General features: G+C 33.9%; 1 pseudogene; it reads right to left on the minus strand.

Moving 5' to 3' along the window:
* Positions 1-2,194: 2,194 nt before the first annotated feature.
* LOC120171147 overlaps positions 2,195-26,252 on the minus strand; it is a 41,907-nt pseudogene continuing 17,849 nt past the window's right edge.

Genomic DNA, 26,252 nt, shown 5'->3' on the forward strand with positions numbered 1-26,252 from the left:
TCCGATCGTGAAACAAATATTTGTCTTCCCTTTATTACTAAGGTAATTTAAATAATTAATTTATTTATAAATATTTTTACTATAAAATGAATTAATATATTTTTATATTAAATAAGTGTTCATCAATAAAAAAATCATTGTGATATTCCTGATGAATTAGAGGATATCAGGTTATTAATCGAGCAAAAAACAAGTTTAAAAGTACATTTAAATATTAATTTTTATTTAATATACGATATATAGATTTTGTAAATATATATAATATAATTTTTGCAAAATAGTATATAATATATGTATTATTATTTTATTTCTTTTTTATTTCTATTTACTTTTTATTTTTATTTTTAGATTAGGTCCGAAAATCTGAATCCAATTCATTAAGGTCCAAGGTTGAAATCCAAATTAAGGTCAAAGGTCCAATAGGCCAGCAATAGGGAAGGCACAACAAAAAGAATTTGTCTGACCCAGCAAGCCAATCTAATTGGGCTAAGCAAGTAAGGCCCATTTTCAATTAGGGCTCTAAGCACAAACATTAGTGTTGCACATTTCCAGTTGGAAGATCAAAAGGAAATCAACGGTGCAGATCGCGTAACAATTTGAGTTATAAAACCCTAAATCTTATCATCCACATTGCACGCATAGCCACCGTTAGATCGAGATCTGATCCAACGGTTCATGATTCATCAAAAAATCCCAAGGGTCACCAGCCGACCGATATACAACACGTGAATACCACGCGCCGACGAAAATGACACCAAAGGCTACCACGCGCCGATACCAAATCGTTTCCAAAATTTTTAACAGTTTTTCAGGCAAGATAACCCCATGAAATCTTTCAGAAAATAGTGATTAAATCAAGATAAACAAAAACCAAATCAAACAAATCGGTCAACTCAAATCAAAGAGAGTAAGCGAAACAAATCGGTCAAACATATGGAAACAACTCGAAGCAAAATACGAAACAAAGCCCTTTTTCAAGGGAAATCAGTAAATTATCGAACAAATGGGGAAAGAAAATCCCTTTTAATGGAGATTTGAAATCTCCAGAAAAAGGAAAATAGTCCCCCTCACCATGTTATAAAACCTTGTGAAGAACAAGAAAATAGGACATGATTTTTTTTCTGAAGCTTTTCGAAAAGAAAAACCACCAAAAAATCAAAGAAATAGAAAATAAATAACTTAGCTTTTGAAGTTCTCATTGCATAGGAGAGAAGAACCAGTGAAAATGTGAGTCGATGTTGGAAAGCTAAAAGAATCGTGGGTTCTTGGCTCAGATCTACGCCATTAGGGATCCCTTTTGGGTGAATAAAGTTCAAATTTGGGTTCAAGGGAGAGAAGGCATTCTAGTGGTGTAGTTTTCAGGTCTCCGGCAACCGTGAGCGGTTGTTAGACCGGTGGTCTGACAGATGATATGCGATGGTCGGTGGAGATTCATTCAAGGTCTAAAAGAGGGAAGAGAGTGTTTTAGAGAGCGTTTGAGTTTTGGATTTTGAGAGAAGTGTTAAAATGAGCTAGAAAAATAAAATTTTCTCCAGCATCATGTGGTCCACCACTGGAATCTGTTGAATTACATGGACCACCTCAGCTACCCTTCTGGTAGCGTCACGTTATTTGGCCAATAATTCTTTGGTTTCTTTAAACTGAAGTTGCATGTCTTGCGAAGCAGACTGTAATTTTGCATTTTCTTTTGTTTTAGCCAATTCCATGTCAACCTACAGAGTAAGAAAATAATGTATAAATTATGAGAAAAGAAAATTATAGTAGTGCCCCACTGGTAACGACGTTTATATTATTGAAATTATTAAAATTCATTTATCTTAATATTCAATTTTTAAATAAATTTAAAAAGAAATACATTATTTAATAAATAATCACTTCAGACCAGGCCAACCTAAGAATTAAACATATTAAAGCCCAACCCAAATAGGCAGAATATGCAGGCAGGGCTCATATAGACACATGCAACTAATGCAATATCTATTTGTTTAAAGCAACTTAAGTTGGGAAGTCAAATACAACTAACAACCACATAACCTACATAATTTGGAGAAAGAGATGATGTATATACAATTTAACACCTTTTCCCAACTAAAATGGCAATTGAATAGAGAACACAATAGTATGACACATGCCAAGCACACAAAATCATTCAGTTCAATATCTTCTTACCTCTACTGGATTCACTGTCCTGCAAGCTATAACCAAAAGGAAAAAAAGCTTCAGTTATTTATTATCACGCTTACCCTCATACGTTTCTCCATTTGTAATCTCCATGTCAGTTCCTCAACTTGCTTTTCCAGTTTGTTCTTGGCAACTTGTAGAGCTCCAGTTTCACTAGCAGCCTGCAAATAACAGCAGAAAATCATAGTGATATATGATTGCATGTAAATGTGTATGTTGTGGCATGCAAATCTGTGCAAGTATACACAATCGATGCAAGTAATATAGTAGTGAGTGAGTATCGTCTCCAAAGGGAATGGAGGGCTTTTAAAAGATTGTTACAGCTAGGAATTGGTGTCTCTAACTAATCCTAAGTATCTAAGTCTAATGATATAAACAAGGAAAATATGTAGTGGCAAATGATATGAACATATGGAAAAAGTTTGGCCGAGGCAAGAAAATTGTAAAGTGAGCAAAAAAATTGTCGTGACAAGAAAAATATGCGATAGTAAATAAATAAAAGATGCTAAGGCTAAAGTTGTCAAAACTCTAGAAATAGACTGGCAACCTCACACAATCAAACTTCTAACGGAGCACTTGGGTTGGATTTGCTACGGCGAAAAATTATTCTATGGCTAGGATGATGTAGTATGCTATGCATATGTTGCCAGACAGGATTTACTAAAGTGTTCCTAAGAGTATCTCTAACACGGAACCAGATAAACTTTTGCTACGGCAATACTACTCAGCGTAAAATGCAACCCTTGGTTTGTCAAATTGTTGCTACAACAATACTGCTCAGCGTAAATAGTAGCGCTAGCCTATCTACTTAAGCATTTATCATTCTTAGTCGTATGAAATCCTCTCTTTATCTCTAAGGTGGATTAGAATCTCACCATCCCGGATTAGTTCCCTTGTTCACGCAGATCTAACCTAAAACTCTCGATATTAGATATCAACTCTTAAAAAAATGACAATCTCTTAAAAGCTCTTACAGTGTCAAGACAAAAGATTAAAACAGTAAACAAAACAACACTTAACAAAACCATACTTAATCATTCATTAATAGCAAAATAAAATATCATCCAAACATTTCCAACACCAAATAAAACAGTTTATGTTGTGGTTCACATCATCCCAAAAATATTCATTAAGTACAAACCCTTAGAAAAATAGAAAACGAAGAAGGGAAGAAAAACTCTCAAAACAAAGCTTTGTCATGACATTAGACCACCACCATGACTGCTCTAGCGCACCAGCCTCTCTCGAGGGCCTGGCCTTTTCTTTAGTGAAGCTTGGCTATGGAGGGCACCAAGACGGACTAGAGGGGGACAGTGGAAAAGAGGTGATGCAGCCACCTTTCTCCAAGCCTTTCTTTAGGGTATTTTTTCTCCTCTCCCTTCTCTCCCATTTTGAAGAGGTATAATGGATTATTTATAGTAGAAATTTTTAGGGTTTAGTGCCCTTAGAAATTCCATAAATACCCTTGTTTTCATACCCATTGTATGAATAAAATGACAGCCGACAGTGATCCTAAATTCTTAGCAGGGGAAGGGGCTCAGGTGAGGTGCATTGGACAGCTGAGCATGTGACGTCAACAATTTTGTCTCGTACTGCGTCAGATTAACGAGATAAAACTTGCCTTGGCAATAAAATTTGCTCCTCACTGTCGTCGTCTTTTGTTCCACTGGCCCTAGCAAATTAATTTGTCTCAGCAAATAAATTATTCCTCATTCATTTCCTGAATCATCACAACCAACAAACAACCCTTCTCCTCAGCAGCATCAGTTTAGTCAAATAAACTTTGCCTCGGCAAAACTTATCCACCACATGCAAATATGTCATAAATACAACTATATGCTGCTAAAATGTTATGTCAATGACTTTTAGACAATCAATAACTTAAATAAAAAGACCTAAACTATAGTCTTTTTACGGAGTTATCAATACACACATGAAACAAGTTATCAATATACTGGTTTTAGACATTCTAAGTTGTTTCCGAGAACAGAATTAGCAGATAGAGAAGAAAAACTGTCTGGTTTCCTTTTTTCACCCCATTATGTAAGCTGGTAAAGCAACATATTCTTGATTGTTGATAAGAAAGATTTCCCCAGAGCATAGGCTAGAGAAAACTTCAGCAGTCAAACTCAAATTTGAACAACAAAATTATATCTTAGCAGGGATACAACTTTTTTACTGTTCTGTTATCAAATTTAAGCAAAGTGGCCATAAAAAACAACTGTTCCAACAGTAAAGAATTTTTAAAGATCTAAAAGCAGAAGATAATAAAAAGTTCCTAATTGATTTTATGAAAAAGGGTTCTGCTATAAATGCAAAATATGATAGAGACAGAAATACCATCTTAAGCTTCCTCGGTTCTTTCCGAGCAACTCTTACTCTCCATGCACTTTGTGTTGCAATTACCGCTTTCTTCAACTTCATATAATGCAATTAGGCCAAGAACTTGCGACATTGGATCTGATTTTAAAAAAATGTCATTCCAAGCTAAAGTAAGTAATATAAAACAAAAGGAGGGTCAGTCTCTCAAAGAAAGTTGAAAAGGTAAGACATTCTTTCTAAAAAAATCATTGCATGTACAGCATGATTTAGTAAAAAATTAACCTGAATTATAATTGCTGCTTTGGTCTGCCTTCTGAAGCATAGCTCATTGCGAGCTGCTATCCCCCTCATAACTGTCTGAATGGAAACAGCAAAGGAACGCAATTCTTTCAAAATTTTCCTAGCAAGATGCATACGCAAATGTCTTTGGATCCTCAAACTTGCAGCTTCTCTTCTCATGTCATCGTAGACTTTACAAGCAAGTTGTTCTAAAATCACCACAGACAAAAACTATCAACAAATGTATATAATACCAAAAGCCTTAATAGGAAGTAAATTTTAATTAATTCACAACAGACACAGAAGACACAAATGTATCTCTGCAGACAGATTGAATCTGTAATGCAGACCGACAGAGCATGATAAAACTTCTGTGAGCCAAGTAAGAATGAATTTTCCTCTGGATAATGCTAGCAGATCTTCCTAAGACTTCACTCCTACGAGTATCTAGTTCAGCCATCTGACCAGCCCTGAGAAAAACCTTAGTCTTACCAATCTGCAGAAAATAAAATGGTATCAGTATGGTCTTTCCCAAAACCCAACTAGAACGCATATGTACAGAACATTTGAGTAAACAATAAAAAAATGGAAGCATATACAATTTGGAACAAGGAACTAACTCCCATTCGGAAGCAGCATGTATCAATTCCATGCGTACTTATGCTACAAATGCTCATGTACACAAGCAAGCAACAGTAAAACCAAACTTGAGCATGAATCCAACAACCTACATTAAGTACAAGAATGAAACCTCATTCAGAAGCAGCATGTATCAAGAAAAGTGTTTTTCTCTTTGCTCTCAGTTGCCAGCTTCTCGAAATTTCTTGCCTTCGGGCCCAGTTTCTATTGTTGCCTAACCTAATCTAAACTTGAGCACTTCCTTCCACCCAATAACATGTTAATAGTCTTCACCCAGTAAAAAGACGAGTAGAGTGGAATCTCCTCGGTATTATTATTGTCAGTGGGCATAAACCAAAGCCAAACATGAATGTTTTCCAATTGAATGTCTGTATGCTAAATTTTTTGACATGTTGATGACATGGTTAATTTACATAAGATACATCCTAATGATTCAAGAGGAAATCTAGTATTTCCAAGGAAACTCAATTGACTACCGAAAGATTGTTTGAATATCCAGATATTTACCTGATACCCTTGAAGTCCCACCTTCTCAAGAAGCTTCTTGCAAGCAGCAATCTCATCAGAACTAACATGTATAGTAAAAATCAGTAAAGTTTTGAAGAATGCCTTGAGAGCCAAGAAAACTATTAATTTACCTTCCATCCAAAACTTCAGGTTCAAGGAGGCCAAATTGGTCTAAAAATTCAACAAATGGTTTTTTAGTAGGGTATCCAGCACAACTAATCCTGATTGCCTCCATAACACCCTGATATGAAATAAACAATGTGAACAATCTAGGCAAGCAGATCTAATTAAATACATACCAATATATATTTCAACTCAACCACATAGAATGTCATTATTCTTACCCCGCACTGTAGTTGTTGTAGAACATTTCTGTTCTCAAATATTGAAGGCTTAAGAAGATTATTGGGCTTTACACAGCATATGTAATGTGGTTCTGTGGAAATTATTGTAATTGTTGCTGTATAATACAAAAAAGATAACCACTTTCTAACTCATTAGACTGGAAAAAAAGTAATAATCTGCCTTTCAAGAAACAGAAATACCAGCTCACCTTAAATCGAGAACCTATTGAATAGAATTTTGATAATTTGGAGGATTCCTGAGCTAAAAGTGGAAATGGACCAGAAACAAAAGAACATCTGGAAGCAGTCAAAAGGGCCTGATGTTCTGCAACAACATAATCTTTGTTCTTGTCCAGGAATAATTCAGTTTGGTAAGTGACCTGCATAGTACATAATTTTTCTGTTCAAGATCATAAACAGAAATCCATTCACTTCTAACTTCTTAATTTCTTTCTACAGCATGAATTTACAAAAAATAGATAACAAACTTACGTCACCAGCATAATGGCAAATTGTAAAGTCACTACGGGACAATTTGGGTTTGCTGAAGCGCTTATGGCTTTTAAACGTCTGGTACAGCTTCTGAGCAAATGTTTCATGTGTTGATCTTGGAAACATGCAGTTGAAATTTTAAAGAGGAACAAACAAGAGAGTAAAAAAAACCTCAGCAACAGCACCACAACAGTCAGATATTATTATTAATATATAGTAAAGTAACTGAAAAAAATCTTAGTCAAATCTGTAGATGTCAAAAATAAGTAAAAACCTCACTACATCTTACCAAGCCTCATCTAGAAGAGAAATTATGCCACCCGGTTTCTGGAAAGCAACAACATGAAAATTTTAAAATATATATAATAAATCAAATAACCACCAAAAAAATGCATGGATCATTTAACATGTTTAATTTGTTGATTTGTTCACTCAAAGTCCACTGCTATACAGGACTATGTTAGGTCAGAATGTTAAACAACTGAAATAAAAACCTTTTAAAATATTGTCTTTTGCGTGTGTTACTGATTTATAGGCTAAATCTTAGGATTAATACATTGTATTCAATGTAGGATATTACATAGTTAATGTAGGATATTACTTCACATATTATAGGACCTCTGTACTTGTATATGTACCCATAATGTTGATGAATAAACATATCAGAAAGCATTCCATTTCAAAATTCTACATGGTATCAAAAGTTCTAAAACTGGAGAACTAGGAGATATTTTCGCAAAAGGCTCTTAACGAGATCCAGATTGATTATTTATGTAACAAGTTCGGGCATGATTAATATCTATGCTCCAACTTTTGGGAGTGTTACAAATTTATAGGCTAAATCTTAGGAATAATGTATATTGTATTTATGTAGGATACTACATGGTTAACGTAGGATGTTAGTTTACATATTATAGGACCTTTGTACTAGTATATATACCTATAATGTTGATGAATAAACATATGAGAAATCATTCTATTTCAAAATTCTATGGCGTGCAAAGGAAAGGAAAAGACAATTACAAGCACACAGGAATGCACGAACGCGATCATCTCATTAGAACAAACATAGTTTCTCAAGGACAAAGATAACGAAAATTAAAGCCATATCATAAGAAGTTCAGACCAAAAACTCCCAAAGGGGAATCCAACAATAATTAATAAATCATTAAGGACAAACCTAAAAGAATACAAGAATGAAACTAAAATAAGATTTAAAACTCGGTTAATATAACAAAAGAATTTAGTCCAATAGAATTAATCCATCTTATCCCTTCAGATTTCTCTTTTCACATCTTTCTTCCACCAATTTGCTTATCCTGTTTTCAAGCTTAAAACTTTACAACAGAATCCTAATCAATCAGGTCTTTCACATGTTTTAAAATTTTCCATTAGAATAAAGCATCAAAGATGTCACTACCAATTGTTCTATATTGCATGAAAATAACAATAACAGCTCATGCAACATCTAACATGTAAAGACAAGAGTTCAGCACTCTACCTTGCCAAAAGTTAAGGCAATTTCATTTTTCGGAGATGATTGAAAGATCTTGAAAGTAAGGAGATGTGACTACTACATTACATATATTGTTCATTCACCACATCTCCATGTGTTCCATGAAAACGGAGAATTCCAGATGGATGCAACAAAAATGGAACCATATCAAATAATTGGAAGCAAGGATGCATAGTAATAGTAGGCTGTAACTTAAATTTCCTTTAATACCGATATACAGTCAACAACACAGTACCAAATCCACAGCTATAAGAAGATTCACTTGAATGGGGATGAACATTGGAGGTACAAATGATATAATACTGAAATAATCTTTGAAAGGCCACCCAAATAAATTGAAGAGGTAGATCCAACACACCTTTTCAACGAGGTCCAAAACATCCTGATTGTCCACAAATTCAATGTAGCTCCAATTAATCTCTTCTTTACTATATTCTTCTTGCTCCATTTTGAAGACATGCTGAGGAGCCAGAAACTTATGCATCACAAACTACGAAACAAATAATGAGATATGTTAAGCATGTTTTCAGACACAAACCTGGTTGAAATACTGCTGCTGTTTCTCGTTGGTCAAGTTAATGCAGAATTGCTCAAAACTGCAAAAGCAAGAGGTACATCAACATCAGATAAACAGAAGCAAATAGCACACATCTAACAAGATCACGGTGTCTCTAATTTTTAATCACAATTAAATTTATTTATTGCAGAGAGGCACAATTGGAACTCTCTGCGAATTCTCAAATCACTGCCATTTTTAAAAGGCAAAATTTGGTGAAAGAATAGGTTTCCTAAAATTAAAACGTCTTTTAATCTCAATTAATGCATGACTACCACAAGAGTTTTAAATGTGCCTCATTTATACACAGCTTCCATTTCCATCCATTGGTTTCAGAAAACCATCTTCAGTCAATCATAAAATACCATCACCCCAATTAAGCACCTGTTTGTTTTGTAACTCTCAAATCCGTAGATATCCAACACTCCAATTAAGAACTTCGAGTCAGGATCTTGACCAATTGAGCTATTGATTTTATCCACAATCCTGTGAAAATTAAAAAAGGAAACCCATTGTCTAGTAAAAATCTCCACAACTGAACAAAACGCCAAATAATAAGCACAGACAACTCTGAAATGTCATCCTCAAACAGCAAGAATGAACCATACCAGTCAAACAACCTCGAGTACACAATTTTAGCCAAGGCATCTCTACTAAGTGCAGAAGATTCTGGATCCAGCCATTTTGTAATAGTTTCATCATGAGTTACAATTATACGCTTGCAAAGAGAATCTTCTAGTAACTTCTCATCACACATACAAGAAACCCGCATTTAAATGATCCATTTCTTATCTTACAAAGCCCATAAAGTGAACAAATATCAAAGACTTATGTCTTTCAGTATATGCTAGTGCAACCCTGATCCTGTCCACCTACATTAGAAGCTCAGCAGCAGTTCTTAGATGGAACCATGATTTTTCATCTTTGAGCACTGATGAGTCTATTTCCTTCCCTTTAGAAAATTCGATGTTCCCAAGAACCAACGCAAAAACCAAAAAGACGGAATATTGCATCCTTAAAAGTTAAAACGAACAAACGCAAAAACCAAAAAGATGACAAATCAATATCAAAAACATTATGCGTATTGTATGAGTTCCTAGTTCATTAAAATACCTGCTCCACAGAACTTATTCCAACAATTTCCATTTCCCTTCTCGTTGCAGTATATTCCTTGGAATCATCAATTCCATCCAATTCGTAGCAATTAGATTGGTTCAGATAGTGAAATGTTCTTGGATTTCCCAGTTTGTACCGATGAATATCCTGAAAAGTAAAAAGGAGAACAAAAGCAAGCAGGGGAAACAATCATATAAGAGTTGATGATCTGAAGCATTAAAATCGTATGATAAATTCGCTCTCATTTGGGGTAATGCGCGACTCAAACGGTAACTGGAAATTAGGATTTGCAAAATTCATTGGAATTTGCTCGATACTTGAGGCGGAATTATGGGGGACATTTGTAGGACTCTCTTGCGCTTGGGACTTTGGATTACGTAAGATTATCTAGAAGCGGATTCAATGGATGCTTTTCGACTACTACAAGGAAGCAAGATGAACCGAGGAAGCTCTTCTCTATTACAGCACATATACAAGCTGCTTAGACGTAATTGGACCGTCAAAGTTCAGCATATAAGACGAAAGGGAAACAGATTAGCTGACGTCATGGCAAAAATGCTAATAAAAAAGATTTTGAAGTTCGCCTGTACAACTCCCCACTACCGGAGGTTTTGCAGCTACATCAGGAGGAGTCCACGACTTACTCCATGCAAGCTTAACTAAGTTTTTTTTTTCACCAAAAAAAAAATCGCTCTCATTTTTTCAGAGATGAGAAATTTCTAACAACAAACTAAATACAATAAGGCTGCTACGTTGTCATTCGCTCGGAGATTGGTGCTCCTAAAATTGGCCCTGTCAGCCTTACCAATTTATTTTCTCTCAATCTTTAGAACGCCGTCTTCTGTCTTTAAGAAATTGAATGCAATAATGGCTAGGTTTATTTGGGGTGGTAATTCGGAAAAAAAGCGAATTCAATGGGTGAAATGGTCTACTTTATGCCTTCCTAAGAGCTGTGGAGGTCTTGGCCGATCTTGGTTTTTTGAATCGGTCACTGCTTGGGAAATGGGTGTGGAAGTTTGGAACTGAGATGGAGTCGTTGTGGAAGAGAATGATCTGCAGCTGTTACAATATCGATCCCAGGTCATTGGTTTTCAACAATTTTCAATTTCCACAGGCTTCTTGGATGTGGAGAGGAATTGTCAACAATTGCGTGAAGGAGGATAAGTTTGAGTTATGTTTTCGGAACCATATCAAAGTTAGTTTGGGGAACGGGAAGGCGGTTTCTTTTTGGCATGATGTATGGATTGGAGAAGTTCCTTTAAAGAGTCAATTTCCTAGAATCTTCACCCTCTCTATTAATAAAGGTGGGAGAATTTCAGATTTCGTTCGGTTGGACGTGGGATGTTCAAATGAGGAGAAACCTTTGCGATTGGGAGTTGGATCAGTGGCCAAACCTCATGGTATTTTTATCCAATATTAATCTGCAAGTGAATGTTAACGACGGGCTATTATAGACTGGGAACGGTGAGGGTATATTCTGTTAAATCTTGCAGGAACATGATTATGAGATTGGAGGGCGAGGATCAATTTTGGAAGAACCAGGTGTGGACTGGGTTAGCTCCACCGAGGTGGAAACCTTTCTTTGGCAGATTATTCATCAAAGGGTGGCTGTTAGAACTGAGTTGGCTAAAAGAGGGGTTCCTGGTGTGGTAGATCAGTTGTGCCCGTTGTGTAGGTCGTCTCCTGAAACAATATCTCATTTGTTTTTTGTATGCAGGATAGCCTGGAACCTTTGGAACAACCTTATCCAATTCTGGAATGTATCTACTGTTCTTCCTATGGATCTATATACTCTCTTGTTAGCCTGGAAAGACCTTGTACCAAATTCACGTATCTGGGCTTTCATTCCGAGGAGTTGTTGTTTGGTCAATCTGGAAAATTAGGAACTCTATTGTTTTTTAGAATGGTTCTGCTGATACTTCATCCCTCTTCTTCCTTTCAAGATTTCGTATTGCTTCTTGGTTTTCAGCTAAGCATCTCAGTCTTTGATTCTTATTGATTCCTTGATTGGTGATCCATCTTTAGCAGATTCCTGTACTATTCGAGGAAGTTACATCCGTCCGTAGCGGTGCTGCGGTCTTGTTCCCTCCTCCTGCTGGTTTCCTAAAGCTGAATAAGGATGGAGCTGTGAATAAGGACTGGAGTAAGGGTGGTTTTGGGGGATTGCTGAGGGATTCTAGTGGCCAGATAATCGAATCTTTCTCGAAACCCATTGGACCAGGCCCTTCGGCTTTGGCTGAAATGAAGGATGTTAATGCTGGTCTCTCTCTTTTTTCAAGGTCTAACTGGTGTGAGAAGGGGAGGCTGATTTTGGAATGCGACTGCAGGAACATTGCAGATTGGGTTAAGAATATTTCAGTGTGTCCTCCATTTTATGAAACAATTGTTAAGGAGATTGCCTTGGTAGTTAATTAGGAGGAAGACCTCCTAAGTGTTGTAAATAGGAGTGCAAATTGGAAAGCGGATGAGTTAGCTAAGAAGGGGATTGAGTAACCATAGAGTAGCATGGGATGTAATTTGGTAAGTTATGGTCTGGTAATTAAGGTTTTTCTAATTGGTGTATGTAATCTTGGGGTGTTTTTTTTTTGCCCTTTCATCAATAAAATTACTGAGGTACTTTTTTCTTCCTTCTGTTTTTGTTGAATATCATTTTTGGTGTTCGACAATATTAAATGACAGTTTTTAACGAAACCTCCCATTCTTATTAAAAATAACTAAATAAAAATATTGGCCAAGAAAATTTTGTTGTTCTTTCACTACAGAGACGTTCAACAAAAGACTAAAGGGGTTTTAAAAGAACAAGGAACTGCCTCACAATTTATGTTCTATACCACAACTGAGAAGCTGTGAATTTCTCTTGAGACCATTGACAGGCTAGGAAATCCAATACAAAATCATTAGACATTAAAGCTGGAAAATAATGGATATGATACACCAATAAAGCTTTCAAATCCAAATTATCTTTTAGAACTAAACCCAAAAAAAATGTGGACCAAGAACAGCAAACTGTACTCAAAAGGTAAAGATTGAAAAATTATTTGACACATCACCCATCTTTACAATCACATCAAAGAGATGCCATGGGACAATCCCATAATAATGTTATCTCAAGGCCTCCAAATTAACTTCCCCAATCACTTTATTCTATAATAAAAATAATGGATGAAATTCCACAACTGAAATTGAACCAGAATCTATAGATCACATAAAAGACCCCAGTTTAACAATAATAAATTTGGCTAAGAAAATGTTAAAAGTGGAACTCACTAAGACACTAACATGTAAGTTTTTATTCTATAGGCTAAGAGAATGACACCAACAAAGAAATAAAAAAATAAGAGGGAATGGAGAATCAAGCAGAAATGATAGAATAAGTGAGTAAGAGAACAAAATGTTCATAGTTAGACCCAAATTATAACCTTCAATCATTAATCATATCCAAATAGATTGATATCTGAAGATATAAATATGGAAAAGACCTGCTCAAAAGTCAATTTCCCAGCACAAGCCCTTTTCTGATAGTAAATTTTGGAACTAAGATATTCCAGAAATTTTTCTAACAAAAGATATTCTATAAGGTGGCTGGGTTTATCACTGAAGAGATGACATGGAATTTACAGGGAGTCCAAAACATGATTTCTGAAGAAACGAAACAACAAATCCAAGGCAACCCTATTCTGATATCGACTCTTGGACAGGTACAAGACAAGGTAGTTTGCGGCTACTAGAAGGATGGCAAATTTACAGTAAAAACAGCTTACGCTGCAGCGAAGAACAAGGGAACATTGAATCAGGAAGAAAGGAAAACGTATTGGATCTGGAGGGTGAACGCCATTGAGCGCATCAGATTCTTTATCTGGCTCTGTGTGCTGAACAAATTAAACACAAACGAGATAAGAGTTAGGAAAAATCTAGCAGAAGATGAAAGCGACAAGGAATGCGGAAACGAGTTGGGATCGATAGAACATATCTTGAGACAATGCAACACGGCAAAAACAGTTTGGGAAGAGCTAAGGGCTACATAATACAACAATAAGTTTGAGACGAGGGAGTTCAAGGACTGGTTAAGAACTAAGGAAGTTCATCGTAGAAATGGATGCTCAATGGGTGGTAGAAATGGATGCTAAATGGGTGGTAGAAACTCTAAACGTGGAAGATTTGGAGGATCGTGGGTTATTTCCCACATGAACATAGTTTCAAAATTGACTTAAAATGTCAAGATCAAAACTACAAAAATTACACAGCTGACAAACCCGTCGAACTATTAAATATTGAAACATAATGGGAAAATCCAATAAAGAACAATAATGGAGAGATAACACACCAAATTTATGAGGTTGAACGAAAATATCGTCCACTCCTCGGGCACCACCAACGAATGATAACTTCACTATCGAACAAAATATTACAACAAATGGAATTCCTAAGAATTCCCAAAATATTACAAAATGGGAGAATGAAGAAAACAAATGGGAGAGAGAACTTATTGGGATGGTTTCAAACGGAAGTGCTTAGGCCTATTTATAGCTGAGCTTTAAGGACTATACTTATAAATAACCTAATAGTTTAGGAACCAAAGATAAATTTTCCCATGTACACAAGTTGGCCACTTGCCAACCTTTGGTGTCCATCATAGCCACTTGTCAACTTGAATTTAATGTTGTGGTAACAAATTTGAACTTGACTTCTTCAATGGCTACCAAGTTTCACTAATATTTGTTCACTTTACAACTTGTAGGCTTGTAAGTTTACAAGACACACATAACAGATCTTCACCTTGCTTGAATTACCAAGCCTACTCAACATCTTCAACTCCCCTAATTTGATGAAGCTATTCTTATGTAGTGACTCTAATTGCGCTCACAAGCGCCATACACCGGAAGGTGCTCAAACTTTGAGGATGTTAATCAAGTTCAAACAATGATTGAACTTGATTACTGTTACCACCTTGGTCATCATATCTGCAGGATTTTCTGTTGTCATAATTTTCTGAAGTAGAATCTTTCCTTATTTAAAGATCCACGCATAAAGTGATATCTCACGTTGATATGCTAAGTCCTTGAATGATAGACTTGAGTTTTTGCTAAGTGAATAGCGCTCTGACTGTCACAATAGAGATTAATGTGACTTTGAACAACTCCCAAGTCTTCCATCAACCTGTTATGCCAAATTGCTACCTTCACAGCATCTGAAATTGCCATGTATTTTTCCTCTGTAGTAGACAAAGACATTTTAGATTGCAAAGTAGACTTCCAACTTACTGGGGCTTTAGCAAGAGTAAACAAATACCCATTAGTTAATCGATGCTTATCCAAATCACCAGCATAGTCGGAATTAACATATCCAACCATAAACTGACCAAGTGTTTCATCATATTCAAAAACTAAACCAACATTCACAGTTTGTTGGAGATACCGTAGAATCCATTTCACTGTTTTCCAATGTCCTTTTCTAGAATCATGCATGTACCTACTCACAACTTCAACTGCTTGTGAAATGTCAGGACGCGTACACACCATTGCATACATCAAGCTCCCAACTGCATTAGCATATGAAAATTTTGACATATACTCTCGTTCTTCATTAATTTTAGGATATAACTGAGAACTAAGTTTAAAATGAGAAACAAGTGGGATACTTACATATTTGGTATTTTCATTCATGCCAAAACATTGTAAAACCTTCCTCATATTCTGATTCTGAGTTAAACAAAACTTTCCGCTCTATCTATATATGCTTATCTATATACCAAGAATCTTCTTGGCCTCACTTAAATCTTTCATCTCAAACTCTTGATTCAACTGAGCATTTAATTTCTCTATCTCCTTTTGACTCTTTTAAGCGATCAACATATCGTCAACGTACAAGAGAAGATAAATGAAAGATCCATCTTTGAGCTTTCCAAATACACACAATGATCGTATTTACTTCTACTGTACTTTTGCCTCCTTATAAAGCTATCAAATCGCTTGTACCACTGCCTCAGAGATTGCTTCAATCCATATAGTGATTTGTTCATCTTACAAACACATTTCTCACAACCACCATCTTTTTATCCTTCTGGCTGAGTCATATAGATCTCCTCTTCTAAATCACTGTGCAAGAAAGTCGTCTTCCAAATTCAACTGTGTTGCCAAGGCCAACAATATTCTAATGGAGGAATGCTTCACAATAGAGGAAAATACTTTATTGTAGTCGATTCCATCCTTTTGAACATAGCCTTTAGCTACCAACCTTGCCTTGTAGTAAACATCTTTCTTTCTATGAGATCCATCTTTATTTGCAAATACTCACTTGCATCAAATTTGTAACACCCATCTCTCGTATACCTTTCCGTACATGAGATACATATGTCACATCACTTTAAAAACATTTCATTATTTGAATATCTGTAAAATTTTGTTTTTTATAAAACATTTTAATTTAGTGTTAATAAAACATTCATCAAACTTACATAGGTAAATAAAAAGTAATGTTCAAACATTTTATTATTTTACATCATAGGAAATCAAATACTTTTCAAAGTGTTTTTGCTAAGTCTATTACATGCCAACTAATTACATCAAAAGTAGACATATATATCGTACAGTTACTGATGAGTGGACCCTTGCTTGGTGATGCCAGATTATCTCCTTACTATGCTTGTATAATAACCTACGCATGAAATAAACACACGTTAAGTATTTATTTAGTGAGGCAAAAATACAGTACGATGATATCAATACATCATTATTTCATATCGATCAAATACTAATTCATTACTTTCAAGTCATTATCTTTTCGTTGAGATGCACACGTAGTGCCAATACGGTCATTCATAAACATACTATGAATTATGTGGGTTACACACATAGTTCCTAAACAGTTGTTCATCAACATATAATAAATTCTGTGGGTTTCACACATATTGCCAAAACGGTTGTTCATCAACTTATGATAAATTCTGTGGGTTGCACATATAGTGCCAAAACGGTTGTTCATCAACTTATGATGAATTTTGTGGGTTGCACACATAGTGCCTGAACGGTTGTTCATCAACTTATGATGAATTCCGTGGGTTGCACACATAGTGACTAGAGTACACATAGTACTGATATATAATTGTAACATATAATTTTAACACACACACATTTTTAACTCTTACTGTACATGCCAACTAATTACATCAAAAGTAGACATGAATGTCGTACAGTTACTAATGAGGGGACCCTTGCTAGGTGATGTCAGATTATCTCCTTACTCTGCTTGTATAATAACCTACGCGTGAAATAAACACACGTTAAGTATTTACTTAGTGAGGAAATAATACTAGTACGATGATATCAATACACCGTTATTTCATATCGATCAAATACTAATTTATTACTTTCAAGTCATTATCTTTTCGTTGAGATGCACACGTAGTTCCAATACGGTCATTCATAAACATATTATGAATTTTGTGGGTTGCACACATAGTGCCTAAACGGTTGCTCATCAACATATGATGAATTCTGTGGGTTTCATATATTGTGCCAAAACGGTTGTTTATCAACTTATGATGAATTCCATGGGTTGCACACGTAGTGCCAAAATGGTTGTTCATCAACTTATGATGAATTTTGTGGGTTGCACACATAGTGCCTAAACGGTTGTTCATCAACTTATGATGAATTCTGTGGGTTGCACACATAGTGACTATAGTACATATAGTACTAATAAACAATTGTAACATATACTTTTAACACATACATTTATAACTCTTACTGTACATAATAAATGCACTCACCTGGTATGCCTCGTTCGTATGCTTTAAGGATGTCCAATTATTTAACAACTTTGTCTTTACCCTTGTTCTGGCTTGATTCAGGATCTTGGTTACGATCTACACAATCATCCATTAAAGACACATACCATACCAAGTATTAGTATATTCCCTAATATTTATACTTAAACAATACTCACAAGTACTATTATTAAATTTTCTATAACAATCTCAGCCTATCTTAAAATTTCTAACTCAATAGTATCGATACCCCTACTATGGTATCGATACTTCTATATTGTGGTATCGATCATCCCCTTCAGTATCGATACCATTTCTACATTCTGAATCCATGGTATCGGTTTCTTTCTCTTAGTACCGATACTTCTATACTATGGTACTGATACTCTATCACGGTATCGGTACCATTTCTGCATTCTGTAAATCAATGGTATCGATACATTCCTCATGGTATCGATACCCACCTAAGTATCGATACTAATTGAATCAGTATCGATACTGTTCAGTTTTAAACCTATAATATCAATATTGTTCTTCCAGTATCGATACCCTTACCAGATTTTCCATTTTCAGCCTGATATTTACCCAATTTGGCCAATTTCCCTTATTTTTACCTCCCACAATACTATCAAACTCTTCTTTACTTATCTTAACTAACTTTACTTCATTTAGCTACTTATAACATCTACAATCTCTAAGGAACACTTCAATCCAAGAATCATACCATTGTTTCTAACATGTTTTTAAACCCATCCAATAATTCTAATCTCTTATTTACTTCATTGACAAGTCAAATATACTAGTAAACATCAATAAAAACTCATATCTTAACAAATCATTCAAAAACCCATTTTCCTAAATCTCAAATATTTTATCCATCTCTTAGTTTTAATCTTGCTTAACCCTTCCTTAAGCCTCTATATTACTCCATGATTCAAAAACCAACCAAAAACGAAAGGAAAAACTAGCCAACTGAAACCTTACCTTTGGCGATGGAGGAGAGTTCTTCCACGAGAAAAAAGAATAAAAGAGATAGCTTTTGGTTAACTTATTTTCCCCTTTTTCCTTTACTTTAATACCTTATTAAAATTAAATTTTAAATTCATTTCCCCTTAAAGAACAAAAATGCCCTTTTTATTCATCTATTGTTACAATTTAATCTAAAACAATATTCCAAATCATTTTCTCATTCTTTTGTCATGTTTCAAATAAATCCTCAAATTCTTAAATCTTTTCAATAAAGTCCCTGACCTGATATTTGGGGTATTACAATTCTCCCCCTTAAGAAAATTTGTTCCCGAATTTAAAGAAGTACCTGAAACGAAGAGGTGTGGAAACTGTTTCCTTATGTCCTCCTCTCTTTCCCAAGTGCCTTCTTCTACCTTATGATTCTGCTAGAGCACTTTAACTAACGGAATACTCTTCTTACGTAATTCCTTGTTTTCATTTTGCAAGACTTGAACAGGTTCTTCCTCATAAGATAAATCTGGTCAGATTTCTATCTCTTCAGGAGTGATAACATGGGATGGATCTGATATGTACCTTTTAAGCATCGATACGTGAAAAACATTGTGAATCTTGTCCATATCCGGAGGCAAAGCTAATTGATAAGCTATGGGTCTGACCCTTTTTAAGATCTCATAAGGTCCAATGAATCTCAGACTCAGCTTTCCTTTATGTCCAAATCTTATAACTTTCTTCCAAGGCAACACTTTTAGAAATACTTTGTCTCCCACTTGAAATTCAATTTCATTTCTTTTCAAATATGCATAAGACTTATGGCAATTGGAGGCTATCTTTAGATTGCTCTCAATAATTTTCACTTTTTCCTCCATTTCTTTTATCAAATCCGGACCAACTAGGTCTTGATCTTTTAGTTCAAACCAATTTAACGGTGTTCAGCATTTCCTCCCATACAAAGCTTCATACGGGGCCATCTTAATACTCGACTGGTAATTATTGTTATAAGCAAATTCCGCTAAAGGCAAATACTTTTCCCATGATCCTATAAATTCAATCACGCAGGCCCTTAGCATATCCTCTAATATCTGAATAGTTCATTCTGACTGCCCATCTGTCTGTGGATGAAAAGTTATGATAAAGTTCAATCGAGTACCCAATGCTTCATGAAAAGACTTCTAGAATCTTACAGTAAACCTTGGGTATCGATCGGACACTATAGATATAGGCACTCAATGTAGTTTAACTATCTCTTTTATATACAACTCTGTAAACTTATCCATCGAGTAATCTACTCTAACCGGGATAAAATGAGTCATCTTGGTTAATCTGTCCACAATTACCCATAACGAGTCCTTTTTACCTAGTGAAAATGGTAGCCCTAAACAAAATCCATTGTAACTCGCTCTCACTTCCACTCGGGAATGGATATCGGTTGTAACAATCCAGGATGTTGAGCTTTCATTTGCTGACATGTCAAGCATTTTGCAACAAACTCTGATATAGTTTTTTATATCAGGCCACCAATAACGACTCTTTAAATCGTGGTACATCTTATTCCCACCTCGTTGCATTGTCAAAGGACTATAGTGTGCCTCGTAAAGAATATTTTTCTTCAATTTATCATTATCAGGAATGCAAAGTCTTTCACGATAATATAAACATCCATCAACCCTCATTTCGAAGTCTTTGGCCTTATTTTTTCGACGTGCTCCATTCTCGCCAAGAGTTTCTCATCTCGACCTTGCGGTTTTTTTACCTGATCCAAGAGCATCGGCTTTAACTTTAGTTTAGTAATCAAGGCACCATCTTCCTTTATGGATATACACACATATAAAGCCAGTAGTGCTGCAAAAGTCTTTCGACTGAGTGCATCAACTACTACATTAGCTTTTCCTGGATGATACTCGATGATCAAATCGTAATCTTTTAGAAGCTCAATTCATCTTCTCTGTCTCAAATTTAGCTTCTTTTGAGTCAACAAGTACTTTATACTCTTGTGATCCGTGTAAACATAACAACGCTCACCATACAGATAATGTAGCCAAATTTTCAAAGTAAACACTACTACTGTCATTTCCAAATCATGTGTCGGGTAATTTCTCTCATGATTCTTCAATTGTCTTGAGGCATAAGCCACAACTTTCCCTTCTTGCATCATCACACATCTCAGTCCATTATGGGATACATCACTTAAAATGACATAATCTTTGCCTGACTCAGGTTGCACAAGCACTAGGTCCTCGGTTAATATTCTCTTTAGCATTTCAAAACTTTCTTGGCATTTTTCCGTCCAAACAAAAGGCACATCTTTTCGTAACAACTTAGTTAGCGGCAAAGCTAACATTGAGAAGTTCTTCACGAATCGCCTATATTAACCAACAAGCCCCAAGAAACTCTAAACCTCTATAACATTCTTTCAGGGTTGCCAATCCACTATAGCTTGTATCTTTTTGGGATCTACTCTTATGCCTTCCGCAGAGACTTTATAACCATGGAAAGCAATCTCATCTAACCAGAATTCACATTTGGACAGTTTCACATATAACTTCTTTTCACACAGTATCTGAAAAACCACACGAAGATGAGCATCATGTTCATCTCTAGACTTGGAGTACACTAATATATCATTTATAAATACCACCACGAATTGATCCAAGTAAGGTTAGAATACTATGTTCATTAAGTCCATAAATGTTGTCGGAGCGTTAGTCAATCCAAATGGCATTACCACAAATTCATAGTGTTCGTACAGAGTCTGAAAATTCATCTTTGAAATATCATCCTTTTTTATCTTTAACTGATGGTACCCCGACTTGAGGTCTATCTTAGAGAACATTGTTGCACCTTTCAATTGATCATGCTACAAGAAATTTCGATTGTTTCAACAAAATTATTTATCACTAAAAGTACTAAATTTGTCACGATATATTTATTCTGACCAATTTTATTTGTTACCATGTTTGTTAGAACAACCTTGTCATGTAAAGTATATTGTGACAATATTGTGTTCGTTACCATTGTATAATATTTACTGTAACAATGAAATTTTGTTACTATAATTAACTTATCGCAATAAAATATTTGTCACAATCAATTAACCATTTCGTCACGAGAACTACATTTTTCCATAATTAACTTATATTCTAACATCAAATATAAAGAGTTTTTGTGACGAAAATACATGCGGTAACAAAAATTATTTGTCACAGTTTCTATTTCGTCACTAAATGTAACTTACAGAGACAAAATATTTGTTAAAATAAAATATTTATTTTATCACAAAAAGTAAATTTTGTCACAATTAACTTAAATTATGACATCAAACAAAAAAGTTTGTGTGACAAAAAACATGTTACAACAAAATTTAATTTATCACTACTCTTATTTCGTCACTAAATTTTTTCTATAAATTTTTTCTGTTACTAAATAATTTTGTTGCAATTTGTTATTGTGAAAGAATATTACTTCGTCACAATTTTTTATATTGAGAAATTAATATTTGTTATAAATTGTTATTTTGATTAAATAAATTTGTCACTATTTTTATTTTAACAAAATATTGTGGTGAACTATATTTGACATAACTTTTTATTACGACTAAAATTACCGTGTTATTGTAACTAAATAAATTTGTTACAATTTATTATAGTGATAGTGAAAGAATATTATTTGTCATAATTTTTTATATTGGGAAGTTAATATTTATTATAAATTTTTATTATGACTAAACAAATTTGTCAAGAAATAATATAATTGTTATTTTAAGGAAATATTATGACAAAATAAATTTAATATAACTTTTTATTTTGATTAAATTTACTATTTTTTATTAAATTTAATATGTTATTGTGACTAAAATCATCATTTTTATCCATATATACATTAAAAAAGAAAAGAAATCCAATACAAATTTAGGGCATTTAATGCTAAAAATGACTCATGAGCAACCCCAACAACAAATAATAAAGCACACCAACAAACTTCCTCTCACTGCCACACATGCAATAATGGTCCTTATCTGCCTTAACAGCAGGTGCATCCCATGCCCTTTGTTGTTGGTGACCATGCTCTCACCGTACCTGTTAGCAAGTTTCTCACAAGCAAACTAGGAAAGAGCATAACAAGCAGAAGCAAGTCAGAGGAAGAAAAGAAAGCTTTTTCATTTCAGTATCTGATTTTTTTTATAATATGGAGGGGTTCTATAAAACCTCCCCGAAAGGCATGCAAAAGGATAAGGCTCTCCCTTGATTAAAAAAAAAAGAATACACACAGGGAGCTCTCATTTTCTTTTCTCTTGAAACAATATAAAGGGGTTACCATTCTTTTCAAAAACAATATAAAGAAGAAATTGTAGAAAACTTTTTCGACGGACATTTCACCTTAGTTTTCATATTTTTGGTGAGATTTTGGGTGTGTATGTGTTATTCAAAGAAATAAAAAGGAAGAAAAAAAGGTTTTTAGTTGTTTACAAGAGTCGAGTTCCATTGGTTGGGGTCTCTTCAATTTTTTTCTGCATCGTTAGAAGCCGAGTTGTAGTCTTCGGAAGTTTTAGTTAGAGGAGAAATAAAGAAGTTTTCGGTATTTTTTGGGTCTCCGTGGCCTTCGTTTATGGGTTGATTTTTTCAATAATTGCAGCGAAAGGTCATTAGGGTTTCATGTGTTCTAAACATTACATGGTACCGATTGTGATAAATTATATCAATGTCTTATAAGATAAGCCATTGTGTAATTACATCAGGGATTCAGTGGCGTTTAAAGTCATTGTGGCTTATGCTTGAGAGAAATTGCATGCATAATGTGATGCTCATGCAATGCAAAGTATAAATATATGTATCAAAGGAAAATGCAAGGAGAGAAGAAAATAAAAGGAATCAAGTCAAAACCTTAAGAGTCATGTAATCACGGCTAAGTATATATCTTCCATCTCTTGCAAATTTAATAACTGAGATAGAGGCAATTATCTCTATAAAAAATGATCTAGAACCAGGTGCCTCTGAGTCTTCAAATCTGTTTCCATGGAGAAGTATTCATTAATCATAAAGGATACTAAAAAAATAACAAATAGACCCTCGCATACCAGGATCCATGGCAAGGTATCTTACTATATAGGTGGAAACTAGAACCATAAGTTGAGGTGGGAAATTAAAAAAAAAGAACCATGCGAAACCCGAATCTGAACCTGCCCACATCTGACTTGACCCCAAAAAAGCATCCTTAAATAGTTACATCTTCCATAAATTCCTTAAAAAAATTACCCATCTAGCATGAATACAAACAACCAAAATCCAAAAGGACATGAATCTAAATAAAATATGAACTCAAAAAAGTTCAAGTACAAAACAGTCGAGAATAAATTGACAAACTACCAGTTTGCTAGCTCTAAGTGTATGCAGACTCAGTAAAATAAACAAAAGTACTAATGTGAAACACTTACAATTTGGCATGAGAATAAGACAGGTGCTGACTGCCACAAATCAATGAGGCGAATTGATCCTTTTGAACTACTATATGCTAACATATTACAGTGGGTAGGGTGGAACTCTGCCGATATTATAACCTCTACAAAGACAGAAATAATAATAGTTCAAATCTCAACAACTCCACAAAACTCAGTGATCGAAACGAATCTATCCACCAACCCAGGAAGAATCAAGTTTGTTATAAGGCTTTGAGTCCCAGATGCGGCGCACAAAGAAGATAAATAGCCAAGTGAAAACAACAAGCGTGAAAAGGTAGGGTTTTTGTGTTCTCCTAAAATATTTGGTATACTTAAAACAGGAGTCCTTTTAGTTTCAAGTATGTTTATATATGGTCCCTTATTTTCATTTATTCCAATTTTGTCACTAAATGTTTCTTTATTATTTCTGATCATGGCTCACTGTTTTGTTTTAGTACAATTTAGTCATCATTTTCTGCTATTATGTTTTATTTTTAATTAACTATTGCCTTTTTATTTTATTACATTTTAATCTCTTGGTTCTTTTTAATTGTATTTATTTTTTAGCAATTAAATTTTTTAAAATATATTGTTCAATTTTTTTAGCAATTTAATTTTCATTATTAATATTTTTATATTTTATTTTTTTATTTTATATTTTAAATTTAGAATAATGATTTTTTAATAAATAAACAAGCCCATGAACTTTTTGATAATATAAAATTTTGAAACAAAAAAAGTGGAGAAAAATATTTATCACAATATATGTTATCACTATAATTAAAATCTATAACTACACGTATAATTTGCTACAAAAATGTGAAATCCATTATGTTTTGTGATAATATTTTTTTTTGTAATAATTATAAACACTTATAGTTACGGAAATTGTTACTATATGATTTTTTGACACAAACAAATATGGAGAAAAATCTTTATGAAAATATATTTTGTTACTATATAACATTTTTAACACTAAAAATAGGGAGAAATGATTTTGATAGTATAATTTTTCATAATGATTAAAATATATGAGTAAAAAAATAATTTATTGCAGAAAATTTGAATTTTATTATTTGACGTGATAATTTTTTCTGTAACAATAACTATAAATTATAATTATAAAAATTGTCAATATAACTTTTGAAACAAAAAAGTTGAGAAAAAATAGTTATGGCAATATATGCTATCACTATAATTAAAATTTATAACTACAAATATAATTTGTCACAAAAACGTGAATATCATTATTTTTGTGACAATGTTTTTTGTAATAATTATTAACACTTATAGTTACAAAATTTGTCACTATATGACTTTTTTGGCGCAAACAGATATGAAGGGAAATCTTTGTGACAATATATTTTGTTACTATAATTAAAACATATAACGACAAAAACTGTTTTTTACTAAAAACTTGAATCTCATTATTTGTTGTGTCAATTTTTTTGTAACAATAATTATATCTTATAATTGCAAAACATGTCACTATATGATTTTGTTTTGTACAAAAAATTGGAGATAATCATTTGTGACTATACATTTTGTCACTATAATTAAAATATATAATTACAAACAAAATTGCTCACAATAAATCTAAATCTCATTATTTGTTGTGACAATTTTTTATGTCATAGTTACTAAAACTTTTAGTTACAAATTTTGTCACTATATGCCTTTAATTTGGCAAACCAAAAAATGGAGGGAAATATTTGTGACAAAAATTCGTAATAATATTTATTTTGTCACCATATGTTACACATGTTTGATAATTGTGACAAATTATTATGATGATTTTAACTTTTGTCATAATTATATATATATTTTTTTTAATTTAATGCTTTAGTCACCAAAAAACTGCTATAGTGACAAAATTAATGTTGACAAAATTAAATTTATCATAATAATAGAAATTTCTTGTAGTGTCACATAGGTCATCAATCCTCGGAAGAGGATACTTGTTCTTTATCGTTACTTTATTTAATTGTTGATAGTCAATACATAATCGTATAAACTCGTCCTTCTTTTTCACAAATAGAACAGGTGATCCCCAAGGAGAAATATTGGGTCTGATAAATCCTTTATCAAGTAGCTCTTGCAACTGGGCTTTTAATTCCCTTAAATACATTGGAGCC

Source organism: Hibiscus syriacus, unplaced genomic scaffold (genome assembly GCF_006381635.1).
Source record: "Hibiscus syriacus cultivar Baekdansim isolate YM2019G1 unplaced genomic scaffold, ASM638163v2 tig00111812_pilon, whole genome shotgun sequence".
Taxonomy (NCBI): Eukaryota; Viridiplantae; Streptophyta; class Magnoliopsida; order Malvales; family Malvaceae; genus Hibiscus; species Hibiscus syriacus.